The 20,787-nt window shown below is 45.1% G+C and overlaps 1 protein-coding gene across 5 annotated transcripts in view; it reads right to left on the reverse strand.

Moving 5' to 3' along the window:
* The window catches only part of Tmem150c (transmembrane protein 150C), an 87,736-nt gene extending 67,243 nt beyond the window's left edge, over positions 1 to 20,493 (reverse strand). The window contains exon 1 of one of the 5 annotated variants that reach the window (XM_006534877.3): positions 20,272 to 20,490. The gene's annotated coding sequence lies outside the window, so the exon portion shown is untranslated. Of the gene's footprint in view, positions 1 to 14,104; positions 14,168 to 14,253; positions 14,310 to 14,351; positions 14,462 to 20,271 lie in introns of those variants that run through there. The other 4 variants (NM_182841.2, NM_001382850.1, NM_001382851.1 and 1 more) reach the window with 4 other exon arrangements.
* Positions 20,494 to 20,787: the final 294 nt, after the last annotated feature.

The following is a 20,787-nucleotide window of genomic DNA, read 5'->3' on the forward strand; positions in this document are numbered from 1 at the left end:
AAGAAAGACTATAGGTAAGAGGGGCAATCTATACCACTGACCAAGGACAGCCTCAGTGTAGCCTTTGGAAAATAAGTAGCTAATGGGATCAGGAGGCATGAGAAATCTGTCCTCCAACACAAATTTATAGTGGCGCTGACTCTTGCACCCACCAAGAAGATATGTCCATGTCTTAATCCCTATTTCCCGTGAATGTGACTATTTGAAAGCAGGGCCTTTGCAGAGGCAGGTGTTGACAACCTTGAAGTCATCATGGATTTATGGTGTGTGGCTGTTGTCCTTGTGAAGAGAGGGGAGGACACAGGGACACAGAGGACAGCCACAGAGAGCAGTGACAGCACCACATGCCAGGGAGACCAGAAGCTGGCAGAGGCAGGACAGTCAGCTTCCTGGACTCTTTAGAGGGGAGCATGAGCCCTTGAAGGGCCAGCAACTTAAATCTCAATTTCTGGCTTCCATGGTTGGGAGAGAATAAGCCCTTGCTGTTTTAAGCTACCCTGTGTGTGGCAATTCACAGAGGCCTTTGGAAGCTAATTCAAGAGGTAGGAGGAAAAGTTTATACATGGGTCAACACACACCTGCATTCCTTGTGACAGTAAACAATCAGGAAAACTTGAAGCAGTATAAAAAAAATAGGGATCAAGGGGTCGACAAGATGGCTTAGTGGGTAAAGGTGTTTTCTGCTAAGTCTGTTGACCTGAGTTCCACTCTGGCAGAAGGAGTTAGGTGAGTTCTGCCTGCTGTTCTCTCATTCTCTGACATGGTAAATAAGCAAACATGTAATATAAACATTTTAAAAACTGTAAGGATTTAATTATAAGGAACCCATCATATATTATGCAACCATTAAACTATGTCTTAAAGAATAACCCATCTAAAGACTCTTATAGTATATAGACAGAAACTTCAGGACATAAAAGAATATGTACAATGTGACCCCTAAAGGTAATTATTGCATGTAATACACATGTTTACTGCTCATATGAACAACATGGGGAAAAATCGCAAATCGGATATAACACGGTATGTCAACAAGACACTAAAATATGCATGCCTCTTGTCCAAATGTTCAGGAAGGTAAGGCAGGAGGATTATCAGGGTTCAGAAGTTAAAAGCCAGCCTGGCAACATAGCCAGATTTAGTCTCAGAACAGCCTCTTGACCTAAAAGAGTTTATTCTGAGAAATATATTGATATTATTGACATAAAGCATCCACGTGTCAAAGCTGAAGTTCATGGATGTGGAAAGATATTTAATAAAATAAAACATCTAATAAAGACTGTACTGGCTAGTTTTGTGTCAACTTGACACAAGCTGGAGTTATCACAGAGAAAGGAGCTTCAGTTGAGGAAATGCCTCCATGAAATCCAACCATAAGGCGTTTTCTCCATTCATGATCAAGGGTGGGAGGGCCTATTGTGGGTGGTGCCATCTCTGAGCTGGTAGTCTTGGGTTCTATAAGAGATCAGACTGAGCAAGCCAGGGGAAGCAAGCCAGTAAAGAACATCCCTCCATGGCCTCTGCATCAGCTTCTGCTTCCTGACCTGCTTGAGTTCCAGTCCTGACTTCCTTTGGTGATGAACAGCAATGTGGAAAGTGTAAGCTGAATAAACCCATTCCTCCCCAACTGCTTCTAGGTCATGATGTTTGTGCAGGAATAGAAACCCTGACTAAGACAAAGACCATCTAGGGAAGCCAGTGGCAGGTGGTTCTGTGGTCGCCCTCCTCCCTCTCTATCCACCAATATTGTTCTTTGGTATGAGAAGAGAGCTTTCACCATAAGCAAAACTAGAGTAAATTAATAAATACTACTGTGTATACTATGTTGTTCTATCAAGAGATACAAATAAAGACATAAAGAAATGATAGCAGAAATAGTGAGACCAGAGAGCGAGCTAAAATATTACAGAAGTTAATGAGCATTGATAGAAAGGGTTTGATAAAGCACAGAAAAGTAAATGTCTCAGAATCCTACAGCAAAAGCAAAAAAAAAAAAAAAAAAAAGGAAATATAATAAATGTATAACAGCAACAGCCCCCCTAAAATAGCTGAGTCTGTCTGCAGTAAGAATGGACGTGAGAAGACCCCACAGAAGGTGGGACTCAGAAAGTCAATAAGAGAAGACCTCGGGGAGATGAGTTTGGAATTGGTTTGTATATCCTTGAACCAGGGAGAGGCACCATCTGGAGGTGTGGCCTTGTTGGAATAGGTGTGACCTGGTTGGAATGGGTGTGTCACTGTGGGTGTGGGTATAAGGTCCTCACCCTAGTTGCCTGGAAGTCAGTCTTCTACTAGCAGCCTTGGATGAAGACATAGAACTCTCAGCTCCTCCTGTGCCATGCCTGCCTGGATGCTGCCATGCTCCCACCTTGATGATAATGGACTGAACCTCTGAACCTGTAAGCCAGCCCCAATTAAATGTTGTTTTGTATAAGACTTGCCTTGGTCATGGTGTCTGTTCACAGCAGTAAAACCCTAACTAAGACAGGTACATACTGAGGAGAGGCTAAATGAAGCTAATTAGCATACACAACACTTCACATACCACTGTTTCTGCTGAGAACACTTAAAACCCATCTTGTAGCAATATTAAATATCTATTACATTGTTAACACATTGAGTTTGTCTTTCAGGAGATGGGGGAATTTTAGCTGTCTGACTTTAGGCGATTTATATCATCACGGGACATTCCAATTCGTTTATTTTTGAAGACTAGATTAATGAACCTACGTCACATATCTGCGTGAGCATGCAGTCACATGACTTACCTAGCTCCGCACTCCTCACACACTAAGAGCTTAATAAGTGTGAGCAGCAAGCTTCTAGTTCTTTCTCTGAACAAAGTTTGCCTGCACAGCTAACCCTCATTTGGGGCAAACTCATATTACCATTAGCACTCAGTGGCCGTGTGGCTGTGGACTCAGCTGTGCTCTCCTAGAGAGGGCATGTTTCCTTCTCCTATATGTCTACACAGCTCCTAAAATAATCTATCCCCGATTTGTTACCCACTATGAGAGAATAGGAGGACGGAGGAGGAGGGAGAAAGGGTATTTAGTGATACATGCTCAGTATGCTCTGGCAGTGGAATTATAGTTCATTATGTCTTAAATTTGATGAAATCTTAGCATTTGCGAGATGTGTTAAATTGTCACAGAAAGGTGAATGACAGGACAAATCAGACTAAATCAGCAACGAGCCTGCAATAAACCGCAAATCACTGTCTACAGTCAGTGAATTCCCACGAAATACGTACAAGCTTCCCACATTCTGGCTCTTAATCTTGTAGTCCGGATATGGGTTGATAGTGAAGAAATGTGTGTATACTGGACTGGGTAAAGTCTCATATACTTAAAATGCAGATGTCTAGACACGTTTCTCCTATCAATAACAGCAATAGCCATTGTTCCATATTACTATTTTAAAAACCCATTTAGACGGATGACAATCTCTCTCTCTCTCTCTCTCTCTCTCTCTCTCTGTGTGTGTGTGTGTGTGTGTGAGAGAGAGAGAGAGAGACAGAGACACACAGAGACATAGACACACAGACAGAATGACTGAAGAGATAAGTTGTTCAATCAGTATAGAGTTTCAACTTTGTAAAACAAAGAGTTCTGGAAACAGGATGCAGAATAATAGAGATATTCCTAGCACAATTGGGTTGTACATTCTAAAATGACTAAGATGGTAAGCTTTATGTGTGGGTGTGTTTTTATGATACAACTAAAAATGAAGTAAATAGGCTGGTGAAATGGCTCATCAGGTCAGGTGCTCGATGGCAAGCTCATGACCTGAGTCTGATTCCCAGGACCCACAGCTGGAAGATGAGACTCTTCAAGTTGTCTTCCCAAATGACTCTAGCAGCTAGAGTCTAGCTTGTGTCAAGCTGACAAGGAACCAATTTTGTTGGTTAGTTTTAGACCAACTTTTTTTATTTTTTAACTTTAAACATGAATCTGTATTTTTTGTTAGTTTTGAAGCAAGTTTTTTTCCGTTTATTTTTCTTTCATACATCCTGACTGAAGTCTCCCCTCCCTCCACTCCTTCTAGTCCCCCTCCCCCTGCCTACACCTCTCTTCTCAGGTGAAATCCTCTGTTTTTCTTCAGAAAAGAGCAGGTATCCTAGGGATATCAACTAAATATGGCATAAAAAAAGATGCAATAAGGGCTGGCGAGATGGCTCAGCGGGTAAGAGCACTGAAGGTCCTGAGTTCAAATCCCAGTAACCACATCGTGGCTCACAACCACCCGTAACGAGATCTGACACCCTCTTCTGGTGCGTCTGAAGACAGCTACAGTGTACTTACATATAATAATAAATAAATAAAAACAAACAAAAAAAGAAATCCTATCAGGGCTGGGCAAGTCAACCCGTTGGGGGTGTGGGGAGGAAGCAGAGACATTCCCACTTCCACTGTGAGGAGTCCCACAAAAACACCAAGCTGGCAACTATAGCATGTATGCAGAGGACCTTGCACAGCTCCAGGCAGGCTCCATGGTGGTTGCTTCAGTTTCTTTGAGCTGCTATGAACCCTGCTTAGTGGATTCTATGGGGCTTGTTCTCCTGGTGTCCTCCACACCCTCAGCTCCCACAATTCCCCCACCTCCAATTTGAGCAAATCAAATTGGTACTTGGACACTATGGGGTAAGTGAGCCCTTGTTGCTATGGCAACATGATAGGAAAATGGCCTAGATCTAACACCATAGATTTGTCAGAGTCTTCCTGATTAGGATAAGATGGGCTCCATTGGCCTTCCTGTGTTCATTTCTGGCCCTTGGCCCAAGGCACACTCTGTGATGCCCTGAGGGAACACTAGGGCACACAGGCTTCCTTGACATCCTGATGCTGCCTAACCAGCCAAACTTGATGAAATCACATGAAAGTTTCTTTTTTAAAGTGTGCTGTCCATCCACCACCACCCCCAAACACACACGTGCACGCATGATTCTGATTTAACTGTTTGAGGGTGCAACTTGATTGTTAACTCCTCAGATGATTTTATCACACAACCAGGCTAGGAACCTCTTGGGTTGCCTGCCCAGCCTCATGTGGGTGGCGCTGTCCAAGGTAGCAAGTCTTCAAGAATTTTATCAGCTCACCATCTGCCCATGCCTGTGTCTTTGAACCATTTGATGGAAGGATGCTGCACCATACAAAGCTGGTAAAATTTAAATTAGTCAAAATTAAAGATTGCCCTCAACAGGCCTGGAAGTGGATACCATTAGTTTGGGGAGCCAAATATTCACTAAGCCAGCTATCCAACTCTTAGATGGTATATGAGCAGTTCAGGTAATGTAGGAACAGAAGAGTGGCTTTAGCCAGTAAAATTTTATAGTATTTTTCTGGCCTATGCCATTAGATAGTCAGATTCCCTAAGATAAAACTAACTTGCACAATATAACTTCTAACCCTAGAGAGGCAATGATTTAATTGAGGGGAGGAGTGAAGCTGAAGAGACTCGTAAGTCTAAGCTGGGAGTCACGCTAAGAGAGCCTGGCCAGCAGTGTGTCAAGAACTCATGTAAAATAGCCAGGCTCTGAAAGAGTAAAAAAGCCACTTCCTTCTGTGGTGACTATACTCCAAGAAATAAGTCATGTGACATCCAAAGGCTTTGTCTAGCTTTTAGAAGCCATCGCCACCTAGAAGAATTCTCTTCAATTTTCCATGTGGAAAAAAAAGATTAAAAAAAAATCCATGTGGGGTTGGAGAGATGGCTCAGTGGTTAAGAGCAATGACTTCTCTTACAAAGGTCCTGAGTTCAATTCCCAGCAATCACATGGTGGCTCACAACCATCCGTAATGAGATCTGATGCCCTCTTCTGGTGTGTCTGAAGATAGCTACAGTGAACTTACATATAACAATAAATAAATCTTTTTAATCCATGTTATAATAATTATAATAATAATAATAAGGAGAGAAAAATTATCCAGAGGGAATGGGACAACATCTTGGTCAGCACTGAGATCAGATCCTCTGCAGCCATGTGAAAGCCATGCATGCACTTCAGGGCTTAAAGAGCAGAGATGACAGGATGCCTACAGTCTGCAGTCTAGCTGGACTAATCAAAAGGTGAGAGTCAGGTTTGGTGAGTGACCCTGTCTCAAAAAACAAAAATGAAGAACAAATTAAGACACCTGACATTGATCTCTGAGCTTTACATGTTTGCACGCATACACATGCATGCATGCACACACGCTTGTATGCACACACATGGATGCATGCACACACTTGCATGCATACACGTGCTTGCTTGCACACACAATTATACACCCCACATTTCCCCACAAATAGTTATTCTGAGCCAGGGGCCATACTTCAAGTGCCACTATAGCTAATAAGAAGCCACATTTCTGTACTCTGTTTATGGCTTTGCAAGCAGACACTGGCTTAGTTTAAGTGGCCTGATCTTAAAAAAAAAAAAAAATCACAACTTGCCCCTATAGGATCATAACTGGGTCTGCTCTGCAATTCAGTTAATGGAGAAATTTTCTCTTTAGTTCTACAAGCCTAGATATACAATCAAAATTACAGTATGAAATGGCAACCCACTCCTCTCCATGTAAATCAATTTTTATGCTACATATAAGCTGAAATTAAAAGGGAGAAATACCAATCAAAATGTCACAGGGAAGATAATCGCCTTTTAAAAGACCAATTGCATTAGCCGCTAACGTTACAAGGATATAAATATGATTCTTGCAGCCACTGTGCTGCCATCGACAAGAATGGCAAAATGTTAGATGTTTGATGTGGAGGGCATGTGGGAACACAGTCATAAAAGTCTTTGTGTTTCTGTATAAACCTCTTGGCAAAACTGGACCTAGACGTTTTGTGATACACTTCTGCTAGGAACTCTAAGAGAGCTGCATCACAGAGTCACATTTTAATAGACAAATACTTCTAAACTCACAGGAAACCAATATGTCCACTTATGCTGTTTTACAATGATACCCCAGTTTGCTTATTTAATGTGTGTAAGTGTTTTGTCCATAGGTACCCCGTGCTTGTGCCTGTTGTGTACAGAAGTCAGAAGAAGATGTCAGAACCCAAACTGGAGTTACGGATGGTTGTGAGCCACCATGTGGGTGCTAGGAATCAAACCCTGGTCCTCTGCAAGAACAACAAGTGCTCTAAACTACGAAGTCATCCCTCCAGCCCAATATCACCATTTCTTTACAATTTTATTCACTTATGAGTTGACAGAAGGAACACAGTTTGAAGACTGATTGACAAGTACAGGTTCCACAGAGTCTAACACCCATTGTAGCTACAGAAAGCCAGTTTTAATTTATGTTTTCGAACTTCCAAGTAATGCCATCTAAAAAACATTTCCTTGTCAGTTAACTCACCACAAGTATGAAGAAAAACAGAACAAATCTAATTAAAATGTTTAATTTTGCCAGGTGCTTATAATTTCAGCATATAAAAGAAGGACTGGAATCCATTGGTTACTGTGGGACATTGGGCTATGCACAGACAGGTTGGTCTCCAGTTGAGCTGAGGTCTGAACCCCAAAGTCATAATTCACATTTATGACACGGTAGGCATTCCCTCATGCTCCTGGAACTCTGGCCCCTGCCTAAGTTACCGCCCCCCACAGCCCCCACAAGAGAAGCATGGTCAGTAGTCAAGTGGACAATGGCCCAAGCTTCTGACCTTCAGGTTAAACTCCTCCCCAGTTACCTAGCAACAGTGAAGACCATAAAAGGGGCTGTTCAGCCCCACCTCGCTCTCTTGCTCTCTCACTCCTTTGTTCCCTTACCTCTCACTTCTCTTACTCCCCTCTCCTCTTTCCTTTCTCTTTGTCTTCTCTTCTCCTCTCCTCTCTCCCTTACTCTCTTTTCTCTCTAGCCTTCTCTCTTTCTCTCTCTCCTCTCTCTCTCTCTCCTTCCTTCCCTCTTTCCTCCTGCATTTCTATAACAAAGCTCTAAAACCATAGAGAGTCTCTGCTCCATCAAGATCCGCTGCACTTACTCTGGTCAGTGTTGGGAACCTCTTCCCTCATCCCTCTCTCTTAATAACCCTGGTGGCTTTAGTAAAGTAGTTCCAGGGTTCCCAGATAGGGCTGCCCGTTGGCCACCCCCTGAAGAGTGGGTCAGAGGCTTGAATGCCCACTCAGGGATGAGTGGAAAGTGTATGGCAGCTCTCCCACACCTGACAGACCAGAGAATAGGTAAAACTCTGGCAGGGTGTGGGTCTTTCCCCCCTCTTCCCCAGGGCCCCATTTTTTGTTCCCAACAGGTTATCTTTCATATTGATATATAAAGGGTTCAAGGGAAACCTGCGAGGAGTGGATCTGGGGGGAAGGGAGGTGCTGAGGGAACTGGGAGGAGCAGATGGAGGGAAACTGCAGTCAGGATGTGGTGAATGAGAGATGAATAATATATACACATATACATCTATATGTATATATACATATCCACATACATGTACATGTACTCGTATGTACATATATTTCAAAGCCATGCTGGATTACATGAGGCTTTTTCAAAAACACACCAAATGCTTTCTTAAAAAATAGTATTTGGTGAGGGGTTGCAGAGATGGCTCGGTCTCCCACAGGTTTAATGAAAAGTAGGCTGGATCTCCAAGCCCTGTTTGGAGACATTTACATCTACAGTCAGTTGATTATCACGATCATTCATTATGAACGCTTCGGCGTGAGACAATGCCATTTCAACAACAGGCTAATTTCCTCTCCTGACATAGCTAAGCATGATTACTCCTTAGGCATCGTCTACACGGCTTTCAGTGCTTTTTCAAAGACATTTCTTCAAGCCTCTTTCTGTTCCAGAGGCAAAGTCTATCACTGCCCACAGAGACAGACAATTCCGGAGCCTCGAACAAAGTCTGAATATTTTATAGATTTTTTTTGTGTGTGTGTTACATGCAGCCTCTGGACTTTTAACCGAAGTAAATTTAGCGTGATAGCATGCTTAGGCCTCTCCTACCTGGCAGGGTCTCTGGATAAGTGATCTTTTGTATTTAGCCTGGTCTTTAAGGAAAACTGAAATCTGCTTCTAGATTAGAGTGGGTTGGGGGAAGGCTTTCCAGTTTCAGCTTTAAGACCTCCTAAGATACTGATGTTTATGCCCTTATTTATATTAAACACTTTTTTCCCAGCTGTGGTGCTGGGGGATAAATGCAATGCCTCTCTAACACTAGGTAAGCCTCTACCACTGGGCTAGTCTCCGTTCACTGTATTAGGAACTGCGAAGAGGCATTCACAAGTAAGAAGTGATTTTTGAAAAGAAAATGCAGGTGATTGTAAGCAGTGGGGGGGCTTGGAGATGGACCTGTTAGAGTATTTCTCATTTGCTTGCTGCAAACCAGAATGCAGAAGTTAGGGCGTATAGGCAGGAACGGAAACACTTCTGGAGATGTACTCTGCAGGCAGTCTCCAGGATGCGTGGGTTCTTTAGGTACCAGGCTGCATCTCGAAGGATATTAACCTCAGAGAACACTGGCTGGCAGCAGCGAGGTCTCTGCAGCCTACAACTGTGGTGACTCCCCTCTCATCAGGCTCTGTCTCACGCAGAAAGTCGCTGTTTGTCGGCTGACATTTGCACAGGGCATTAGTGTATCGTGTCTATGAGGGCCACAGGTCTGCAGATGCTCATCTGTGTTTGTGATGATAGAATATGGGGCGTAGGGTGATTGAATACATGGCGTGTCTCCAGACTGATCGCTTTCCACCTAATAAGATAGATGTAGGTATTGTGGGGAAACAGAACTCCCCCATCAAGGGAAAACCAGGACAACTCACATGGGGCACTTGGTGTGGAGTTACTTACTGTTAAGTACTAGTTTCTGCTAGAGGCTACCTACATCTCCCATCAGCGTTTCTCAGAGGGGTCCCGAGAGGAACTTTCACAGGCAGGATGTCGGATCTGAACTAGGATACACACATACACAACAGTGACTACAGACAATGAACACATGTACATTGCAGTGCACAGATGAACTAGGCCGTGCAGCAAAGGTTTAAACCCAGAGGTCCCGTGTCTCTGGTACTCAAACTGCTTCTGCACGCTTCCTTGTGGCCTGGTCATTATTATACACCGAAGAAAGAAAAACTTTCATTGAGGACGATGCACAGACAGTTTTCTGGCTCTGTTTCAGAAGGAAAAGGATGGCCCTCATCTACTAATTGATTGTAAGACCCAAGACAAGCAGTTTGAAAAACACCATGATGTATGAAAACACTAACAACGTTTCCTTTTTTAATTAAAGCTAAATAAACATGTTACTTTATTTCAGAGGGTACTGGAATTATGTGGCATATTCATTAAATTTATTTACGCATCCCTATTACCTAATGAAATAACCATGAGCTAGTGGCCCATCTAGACTGTTAATACTTTCAAGGCATAAACACCTTAGGGCTATTTTAACCTATCTCTAATATATCTCAACACACTCAATAATTTCTAAATAACTGACTGAAGGGTAGTGACTTCCCAGAGACTGGAATCTTCAGAAACTTCAGTTCTCCCTTGCAGAGAGGATCTTAGGTCTCTGGGATGGGTGAGGGCTGCTCATTCAAGAAAGGTGAGAGGCAATATCTTGTGAAATCTAATTTAAAATGTGCTGTCTTCAGCATCAAAATAACGGTTTTTAACCAAAGCAAGTTAGTTTAAAAATGGAAGCTCTCCAGTAGAAGCTTACTCAAACCCTGTTTCACTAAAAAGGATAGTAGGCGGTATTTTAAGTGAATTTGGTAAACCCTACAGGCGGTGTGGAGCCATGGAGGGGGTGGGGTGTCTAACTTAAAGCTCCAGAGAAAGAAACCAGACATGGAGTGATACAGAGCAAAGACTTCAGCCCTTGGCTGTCCCGGGAGCGACTCGTGTGCCATTTGTCTCAGGGCTGACAGTGTGAGAGGAAGGGTACAGGCAGGCATGGCCATAAGCCTTCCTCCCTTTCTCCAAATATCTCCCCCCTGGCTTGCAAACTTAGCTAGAGCAGAAGCCAACGTAGATTGACTGATGGGCCACAGTGTGCACAAGGGCAGATAATGCTCTTCTGTGAGCGCCCACCAGAACACTGTCCCCAACAACTTGGACCGATGACTATGTTTGTGAGTGGCAGAGACAGAGAGTTAAAAAGCCAAGTGTTTTTAGAGTAGACAAGAACTCTAGCATGCATGCAAGCGCCTTTCTATAAAACACGATTCCTGAGTTAAGTCCTGGCAGCATAATGCAATTTTCTACTTCTTCCTAATTAAGGGATAATTGCCATCAGATGTATCCCTATCAGAAATGAGTGGTGGGAATTCAGAGATGCATCGACCAACATGGTAGCCACTATCTCTATGTGGCAATTTAAGTTAATTAAAGTTAAATAAAATTTAAAATCTGTTCCACAGTTGTACTGGCCACGTTTCAACAGCCTCATGTTAAAGTTTATGGTTATCATATAAGACAGATTTATAGATTATTCCCATCAGTGTAGAAAGTTATACTTGGTAATACTGAGCTACAAGAGAATATATATATATATATATATATATATATATATATATATATATATATATATATATATATATATATATATATATACTGTCCTGTCTGAAATCCCTCTCAGTTAAGTATTTCCACTCTGGGCTGAGAGAGGCTCAGCCTATAAAGTGCTTGGCATGTAAACGTTAGGACCTGAGTTACCCGTGTTAAATGCTAAGCATGGTGTTGGGTGCCTATAACCCCAGGCTTTGGTAGGGGAGGGAGGCAGGTAGACCTCTTGAAACTCCTTGGGCCAGCCTGACTGAATAAATCAGCTCACTGAGAGGCTCTACTTCAAAAAGTAAAAGTGGAGAGAGCTGAAGGGAAGAAGTGTTGACCTCAGGCCTCCACTCGTGCATGCATGTGCACATGTGTGCACACCACACTCATATATACCCAACACATACAACGGCATAGTAATGATAGGCGCCTGGGCCTGGCAAGGTCAACCTTATTACTACTGAGTCCCAAGTCTGATGCTACAGGTTCCTCCAGGAACAGGAAGACTGGCAGATAAAACTTTATCTTCTCCGCATCCTTTGGCTTAATAGGCCCCAGAAATGATCCTGATGTACAGAGATACAAAGGACTAAGACTGTGGGGCCAGATACCCTTCGCTCCCTCAGGTCTCCAGAATGTTGCTCACCTGACCATGAACCAAAGAGGTACTGGCCACAGGGAAACCAAGAATAGCACAACTGAACACAGAATTCTTGCAAGGTGACTGAGCAAGGTGACAGCAGGCTGTAACAAAGGCCAACTGACAGTATTGCTGTGTCCATGAAAAAACGATGACCCTTTAAAGCAACCGACCTCCCTCGAAAAGCATTGGACAAGAAACACAGATTAAGAAATCGCTATCAAGATATTATAATGCAAATTTAAGTAAACCAAACAGACTTTATTCAGTTAACCTGCAGATCGCAATAAGCATGCATTTTCCCCCCAAACTCTTTATGTTTGACCAGTGTCATAACATCTGTCAATTATTACTAATGCTAGCAAAACTTCCTTACCCTTTTATTTACTATATCCAGTTTGTCAGCTTCCAACTTGGGAGGCTTGCAAAAAACATTTAAGTAATTTGTACATCAAGGGCAAACCATTAAAATCCCCATGCTTATGCCAAGAAAATTAAATTCACACTTCTAGTTCATTAAGAGATGACAGTTGCTGGGCATGGTGGTGCGTGCCTTTAATCCCAGTACTCAGAGGCAGAGGCAGGTGGATCTCTGCGAATTCCAGGCCAGCCTGGTCTATATAGAAAGTTCCAGGACAGCCAGAGCTACATAATAGAGAGACCTTGCCTCAGGTGGGTCAGTAGTGGGGTGAGTGGGGAGGGAGGGAGGGAGACAGAGACAGAGAAAAGGTGGGGAGGAGCAGAGGGAGAGGGAGAAGGAGGCCAAGAGAGGGGGAGAGAGAGAGCTCGTGCACAGCTATGGTTACTTTGGAAGCAGGGTTTTCTCCAGGACATGTGTAAGAAAAAGTTAGGTATCTGCCCCAAGTTGAGATTGTAAAATTATTCATTTTGCATCTATTAACGTGTATGCGCCTAACGGTCTACCCTCAACACGGGACATTTTATGTGGGTCAGCTTACTAACTGCTACCATGGACTTCATACACTCACATTCGCCTACCCTTTTTATTAACTGCAGCCCAGAATGGAGTTACAGTCGTGCATTATTAAAATCTGTCTTCGATTCAAGCAGAGAATTGAAGAAGCAGAAACTAATATCGCCCTTTCGGCGGTGTTACTGTAATAGATCTAAGAAGTGCTTTATTCTGTCTTGCCTTTTAAATGCATCCGTGCATTTCGGTTCCCTATCAGGACCATGTATGTCGGAGGTCAGCCTGGGATCGCCCAGGGGGGTTGGCTGGCTTCCATTCACCTGGGCTCTGTTCTCACGTTGGCAATCACCACCCTGGCTCAGCCCTGAAAGATCTGGTCGGAAAAACCGCGACCAAAAGACCAGCAAAGTGCTTAGGGTATAATAAAGTGCCATGGGGGTCAGGGGTGGACAGAGAGGGATGAATGGAGGGCGGGTGGGGAGGAAGGAACATGAATTTCAACTGGGAAACCCCTTATTCCCTCTTTGATTCATTTAAGGAGGGGGAAAACCACTCAGCGAAGGCTCTCTCCATAACCCAAGAATGTCGACTTTTGAAAATTATTATGACCGTGGATAACCATAGCGCCTCGTGCACCGCGACCCGTACCCCACCCCCGCACTCCCCCTGGTTAAGCCCGAAATCCTGGATTCTTCCCAGGAACGCGCGCCCAGTAGGGCGGCCGCGGGGCTGCGCTCAGGGCACCGCAAGTTAGCGCCGGGGCCGGCAGGCTGGGCTCCGCCGCTCCTCCCCGGACCCCACCCGCGGTGGTGGGACACCTGTCACTGGGCGGGGCGGGGGGCCGCAGGCGACACTGCGGCGGCGGCGAGCGGGACGGGCGCGCCGCGGAGCTGCACCGCCCGCCTCGGGCTCGGGAGTACGCGCCCGGGGGCTGGGGAGGCACCGCGGCCGCCCGGGTGGGGTCCTCGCTGGGTCGGGAGCAGGACGAGCAGGGCATCAGGGGCCAGGGGCGGATGAGGGCGCCGCGCCTACCTGCTCCGGGCGGCGGCGGCTCGCGGGCCGTGACCTGCGGCGGCAGCGGCGGCGGTGGCAGTCGCGGTGGGGAGGGCGCTTCCTTCAGGAAGGGGTGGGATCTGCCCGCCCGCCCCCTCCCGCCGCAACGCGGCCCGTCCCCGACTTACTCCGGGGTCCCCGTCGCGGGGCTTCGGGTGGACAGCAGAGCTCTGAGGTCCCGTCTTGTACCTCCCCCCCTCCCCCCCCCCGTCCCCGGTTCCCTCACCGTCACCCGGGGCTGCGGCTGCGGGCGGACGGTCCAATCGCCTCCTTCCTAAGCCAAGGTGGACGCGCTTGCCTGGCGCTCCTCACCCAACAAAAGGCAGGACGGGATCCGGGATCCTCCGCCTGCTGGTTATTTATTCCTGACCTGTTGTAACCTTCTTACCGGCTCCCTTCTGTCCACACACCAAGGACTTTGCATACAGCAGCTAAAATTCACTTTCAGGCCCACGAGCCCAGCGTAGTTCTCCACCACCCGCTGCCCTCCCGTGGTTTTCTTTCATCTTACTGAGCAGACACAGGGCTAACTTCTGACCCTGATAATGGACGGAGGACTTCAAGGCCGCTCCCCTACAGCCAAACTTGCTCATTTCCCCTGTGTGTGTGTGTGTGTGTGTGTATGTTCATAAGACACTACTCAGCATTTTAGTAGCAGCCCCACCCCAGACCCCAACTTTTGTCACTGCACTGACCCCTAAGCAGCACAGCCCAGAGTCATGTTAATCTTAAATTCTTCATTAACTTACTTGACTGGCCTGCTATGCCTGGTAGGGTCGCCTGGATCAATCCACCACACCCATCTACTTAAAACCATTGCCTCTCAAAGCACAAGTTTCTAAGTTTCTAAGCTCCCTCCTCAACTCAACCTATACAAAATCTCTGCCACTGGCTTCTAGAATGCTCTCTTCTCCATGGCGCTTGTCATTATCTACGCATGTGTTGATTTCTGGCCACTGTTCTGTTTTGACTACTAGACCGTTCGATTCTTGAGGTCTTACGGCTTTCTGTTTACCATATATTAAGGAATGGGACTTTGATTTATTCAATTAAGTTAATTCAAAAGTTAATTCTAGTATAGAACCCCCTGAAAGCACGTGCTGAGTGGTGAGGGGCGTTTTCTGAAGAGAGTTAACTTTGTTTTTTTCAGACTCTCCAGGTGGCCTGTGAGGTTAAAAATTGCTTGAGGCCCAGCCTGAGCCCCAGTCTGAGGATTATACTCCTACTTCTTGTCCCCTTATGGGATGCCCAGGCTGGCTATTAAGACTGCATTGGAACCATGAGTTAATCTGGTATGCATGGGGTGGGGGTGGGGTACCACTGATCCTTGCTGCTGCTGCTGCTGCTAAGAGTTATGAACACAACATTATTGGGAGTTTGGGGCCTGGGGTGGGAGGCGTTATTAAAACGCCAATTCGTACATTTTTATGACTACCTGACCAAGAAAGGAGAGGAAAAGAGTAAGCTGACCGTGGGAGAGTAGGTAGAGAATCCCCGAGAGTTTCTCCCGCTTCAGCCTCCCAGGCGCTGAGGTTCCAGGGGTGCTCAACCCGATCTACTTCTGTCGCTCGCTCACTTCTTTTTAAGTTGACTGGAAGAGTCCTCTAGCTAGACATTTTTTTTTCTGATTCATTCTTTTAAAAGCCATTTATTTTTAATTACGTGTCTATTAGAGTGCCTGTGCATGTGAGTGCAGCAGCCTTTGGAACCCAGAGGCATCCATAAACCCCCAGCCCCAGAACTGGAGGCATGGCGGGTTGTGATCCACCTGATATGGGTGCTGGGGACTGAACTTAGGTCGTTTTCTAGAGCAGTGCAGGCCCTTAGCGACTGAGCCTTCTCTCCAGCCCCTCTAGTTTATTCTTCTGTGTGTGTGCACATGTGCATGGGTACATGTGTACATTTGTGCGATGGGGGTTGTGCTCAGGGCTTGCTAGGCAGACACTCTACCACTGACCTACATTCACAGACTCCTGTTTTATATCATCTAGATCCAGCCAAAGTGGTTCCTTTTAATTTGCATATGAGACCCACCCATGGAACTTAAAAAGAAGCACAAAGGCCCATCCTAGCTCCCTGGAGTCAGTGTGTGTGTTTGTGTGTGTGTGTGTGTTTGCATGTGGGTGATGGTGGTGGTGGTTTGTGTGTTTGTATGTGGTGTGTGTGTGTGTTGGGCGTGGGGTGTTTGAGACAAAGTCTCATGTAGCCTCAGCTGGGCTAGAACTCACTCTGTTCTATAGCAAGGCTGGCCTTACATCCCTGCCCCCACCTCCTGAGTGGTGGGATTATTGGCAGCTTGGCATCTGTCTTTTGGAGAGGTTCATGTCATGGTCAATATTGATTGTCAACTCAAAGAATCTAGACTCATCTCCGAGACCAACTTCTGGGCATAACCTAGAGATTTTCTAGGTTAGCCTCCAGGAATGTCTGTAGGGATTATTTAGGTTAAGTTAGTTGAACTTAGGTGGCTCTGGTTTATGAACTGAATGAAAGCTGGGTGTCTCATCCATCTCTCTCTACTTCCTGACTTCGGATACAATGTGCCGTCTACCTCAGGTTTCTGCTGACACGTCTCACCACCATGGGCTCTACCCTGGAACTGTAAGGCAAAGTAAATCCATCCCTCCTTAAGCTGCTTTGCAGGTTTTTGTTTTGTTTTGTTTGCAATAAGGAGAAAACTAATACAACCCTGATGTGCAGTTGTGAGGCTTTTTCTCAGAGAATAAACATGTTTACCACCAGCAGGCTGAAGGAAGGATTGCACTTGGTAAAGCAGGGAGTTGATTGGACTTCCATACAGAGCATGAACGAGGGACGACTCCAAGAGCTAGAATCACTCAAAGACAGTTGCATTACTAGAAACAAAGCCCACCCCAGTGTGGGCAGCACAAATACTGTGCTCTGATAGAGGTAGGAGGTAGGAAAGGCTCCAGGCTGTGATGGGCACCAATGCCCAGAAATGGAGGCTGGAAACCTCTAGGTATACCCCCACTTCCTCATTTTACCTCTCCCATACCCATGAGACACCCTGAAAAGGGGAAGAGAGGTCTGAGATAAGGTCTTAATTGAGAACCCTTCTCAGTTTGGTGAACTTTCCTCTGGTTGGCTTGTATTTTCACCTATTTTGCATATATACAGCTAGCCAATTAGGACCTTCCTGAACTTATTAAAAACTCCTAGACCTTCTCTCTTCAATGGCAATCACTCTTTTAAAATAAATTTCATTATAAGAGAACTTACAAATAAACAAAAGGACCACTCACCAAAATTAACCAGACACCAAGTCTATATGAATCTATATAGTTTGAATAGGCATTCAAAGTGCAAGACATATACCTTCACATTACATTTTGCACTTTCTGTATTAAATACATTTTCTGCACGTATCCAAGGAGCGAACACAGACAGTAGACGTGACCTGTGAAAGAGGATTTTTAAGCTAATGTTTTTCTAGTTCTAATTCTGTCAGGGAGTTTTTGGTGTTGGTGGTAAACTTTCCCAGTCTCCTTGCTGCTGCTGTGACCCATCTAGAGCTTTCTCTTTCTCTTTGGTTAATAAATCCTTATTCTGCTCACTCTTCTCTGTTCCTTATCCTTATAGGTCAGGGGACAAGAAGTATGCAGAGAGGAAAACCAGCAGTGGATCCCAGGACAGAGGGTGGATCCCCCTTCGAAGTCATTACTGTTGCCTGTTATTTCTTGTATAAGGAGGGGGCCTTAGGAATCTAGCTATAGCTTTCAGAGACTTGCAAGTTTTGTTTACTTTCTGACATACAAACTTCCCACTCCCTCAAAGTTATTACCCAACAGGCACATAATAGGCTTTGGAAGCAGGCCACAGCTTGCAGTCACTCGTCCCAGCTTTCCCAGTATCGGAGGTCATAAGCACATGCCACATATGTGTGCCACCATGCCTGGTTTGTGGTTTTTAGATTTATTTTATTTATTTTATGTTATTTTATGTATATGAGTGCTTTGCCTGTATGCATGCCTGGTGTCCAAGGAAGCCAGAAGAGGATGTTGGAGCCCTTGGAACTGGAGATTCAGATGATTGTAAGCAATTATGTGAGTGTTGGAGCCTCCCCCTCCCCATCCTTTACAGAAGCAGCAAGTGCCCCTAACTCCAGCCACCTCTCCAGCCCCAGGGCATTTTGATGAAGAACCAGCTATGGTTTTTGATGTGGTTGTGAGAGTCACAGCCTTTGTGGGGGGGAAAGTTCCAGTTTATGAGAGTTCCTTCCTTGGCTCTCCGTAGCAGAGTTGACAAAGCTTGCTCTGCGCATGCTTTTCCGTTCACTCAGAGCTCCGCCCACTTTTGCTTTAGAAACCGACTTGAGTTTATGAAGACAGTAGGCTCAGTTCCAACTGCCATCAGTACTCCATCATTGCCTCCTTTGTCTCTAAAATGTCCATAGAGATCACCCCAGAGTGGAGTGAATCACAGACCTGACAGTGATGTTGACAGTGTAGAAGGATATGTTAAAAGGCTGGCTACAGAGAAGAACTCGTAGCTAAAAGCAGATTCCGTTATCATTTATGGGACTTCCGTTCTATGCTCTATGGTTCAAGAGGGCCGGAGACAAAATACACGCTTGATTGTGCTTTTATCTTTCTTTAACTGACATTCCAATCATTAAAATCTGCTGTCTGTTATGCATAGACACTAAATCTGTACGTGACTAAGTCAGGGCATTGTGGTTCATAACTTAACAGCAGTATTTATAAGGTAAAACGGGGGTAAGGGGGATTGCAAGTTCAAGGCCAGCCTGGACTCCATAGTAAGATTCTATCTAAAAAAATTAAAAAAATTCAAGAACGGGGCAACGTTTGGCATGTAAATAAGTAAAGTAATTAATTAAAAAAACAACATTAACATCCCAGACCTGGTTATCTCTTGGTGCATGTGAGATTCATCTTGTGCCTTCAAGCAACTTACTGATGGAGTTCAAAACACTTCATGCTGTAAGGAAAGGGCCAAGCACTGAGTTACAGACCAAGGGGTTTAGGAAGGTGGCTGTAGGCCGATTTGTGGTATATGCCAGTCACAGACTTTATCAGGAAGGATGGGGACATTATCCTATAGGGCTATGACAAGACATTGGATTGTGGCACCGTCTTGCTCCATAGCTCTGCTGTCTGGCCTCTGCTGACCTGCACAGAGTTCATGCGACTGAGCAAGGGTGTTGGCTTTACCGATATAAGTGAATTCTAATGCACACCATGGCAGAACACTTAGAACTCAAAGGAAACTATTCTCTTGTGCATTTTCTTTCTCAAGGGCAGCCAGTTTGTTATTGTTCATGACTCAAATCACTTCCCTTATTTATTTGAAACATCAGACTTGCACAGCTCATAAATAACACTCCTGTAGATTCTGGCAATCCTTGCTGTTGGTGAAATTTCAATGAATCCCATTATGATAAAAACCCCTGCATAATGAAATTATAGTTAGCTCTCATCCGACAACCGGAAACCCAGAAGCTGAGCTAAGTTTATAGAAATGGCATTAGATCTGCCTGCTGAAGAACCCCTCTTAGCTGGCTGGGTAGGAGGGCATATCCCTGTAATTGTAGCACCTGAGAAGCTGAGGCAGGAGGATTGCCTGCACTGTGAGGCTAACCTGGTCTACATGTTGCAACTTAAGATAGCCAGGTACTCTGTCTTAAAGAAGGACCCTGTCTCACCCACAGTTGCCAACAAAACAACACCAAGAAAAAAACAAAAGAAAGAAAGAGAAAAGAACAGAAAAGTAAAAAGAAAGAAAGGAAGAAAGAAAGAAAGAAAAGAAAGAAGGGAGGAAGGAAGGAAAGAAAGAGAGAGTGAGAGAGAGAAAGAAAGAAAGAAAGAAGGAAGGAAGGAAGGAAGGAAGGAAGGAAAGAAAGAAAGAAAGAAAGAAAGAAAGAAAGAAAGAAAGAAAGAAAAGGAGGGAGGAAGGAAGATCTTGGAAGTTAGTTGTGACTGGAAGAGTAGGGATACTCTGGTATGGAGGTGTTAAGTGGATGCTTCCTGTGAACTCAGTGTCCCCCCATTCTGCAGGGTCCCCCTCCCTGACTATACTAATTGTCAACACTCTAACCAAACCCCGGTGCTATACATCACCAGGGAGGATTTGCAAGAACTATGGGAGTTGTGCGATGTCTCTGTTACCTTATATATAGATGCAGACAGGGCTGCCGAGCACTAGGGAAGGTCTCTGTAGACAAAGCTCTGAGGAGTGGGCACCTCCTTCACTTCCACAGCAGGGAAGCCAAGACAGCTTGTCTCAGCCTCTGGTTTGAGAGGCTTCAGGGCAGACTTCTCACACGGCACAGCGTGTGTTCCTTGTACTCTACCCTGTACACCTTGTACAGACTAAGGTGTGGCTTAGGTCTGAGAAATCAAAACTGACAAAAAAAAAAAAAAAAAGAGCTCGAATATCACAGGGGGGAAGCAATTTAATCCCACAGAGAGTGCCACAGTGTGAAACCAAGGTCCCACTCAATGACCAAGTGACCTCAGCAGAAAGAGGCACTAAATTTACCTCATGTCAAGGGCTGGGGGCGTGGGGGGGGGTAGCTAAAGCCACCAGTGGGGATGGGGCGCATGGTCCTATGGTATCAGAGGATCTTGGGTGGTCAGCACCTGCCAGTGGGCACCTGTGAGAAGCTGAATTCTGACAAGCCC

This window comes from Mus musculus, chromosome 5 (genome assembly GCF_000001635.26).
Source record: "Mus musculus strain C57BL/6J chromosome 5, GRCm38.p6 C57BL/6J".
Taxonomy (NCBI): Eukaryota; Metazoa; Chordata; class Mammalia; order Rodentia; family Muridae; genus Mus; species Mus musculus.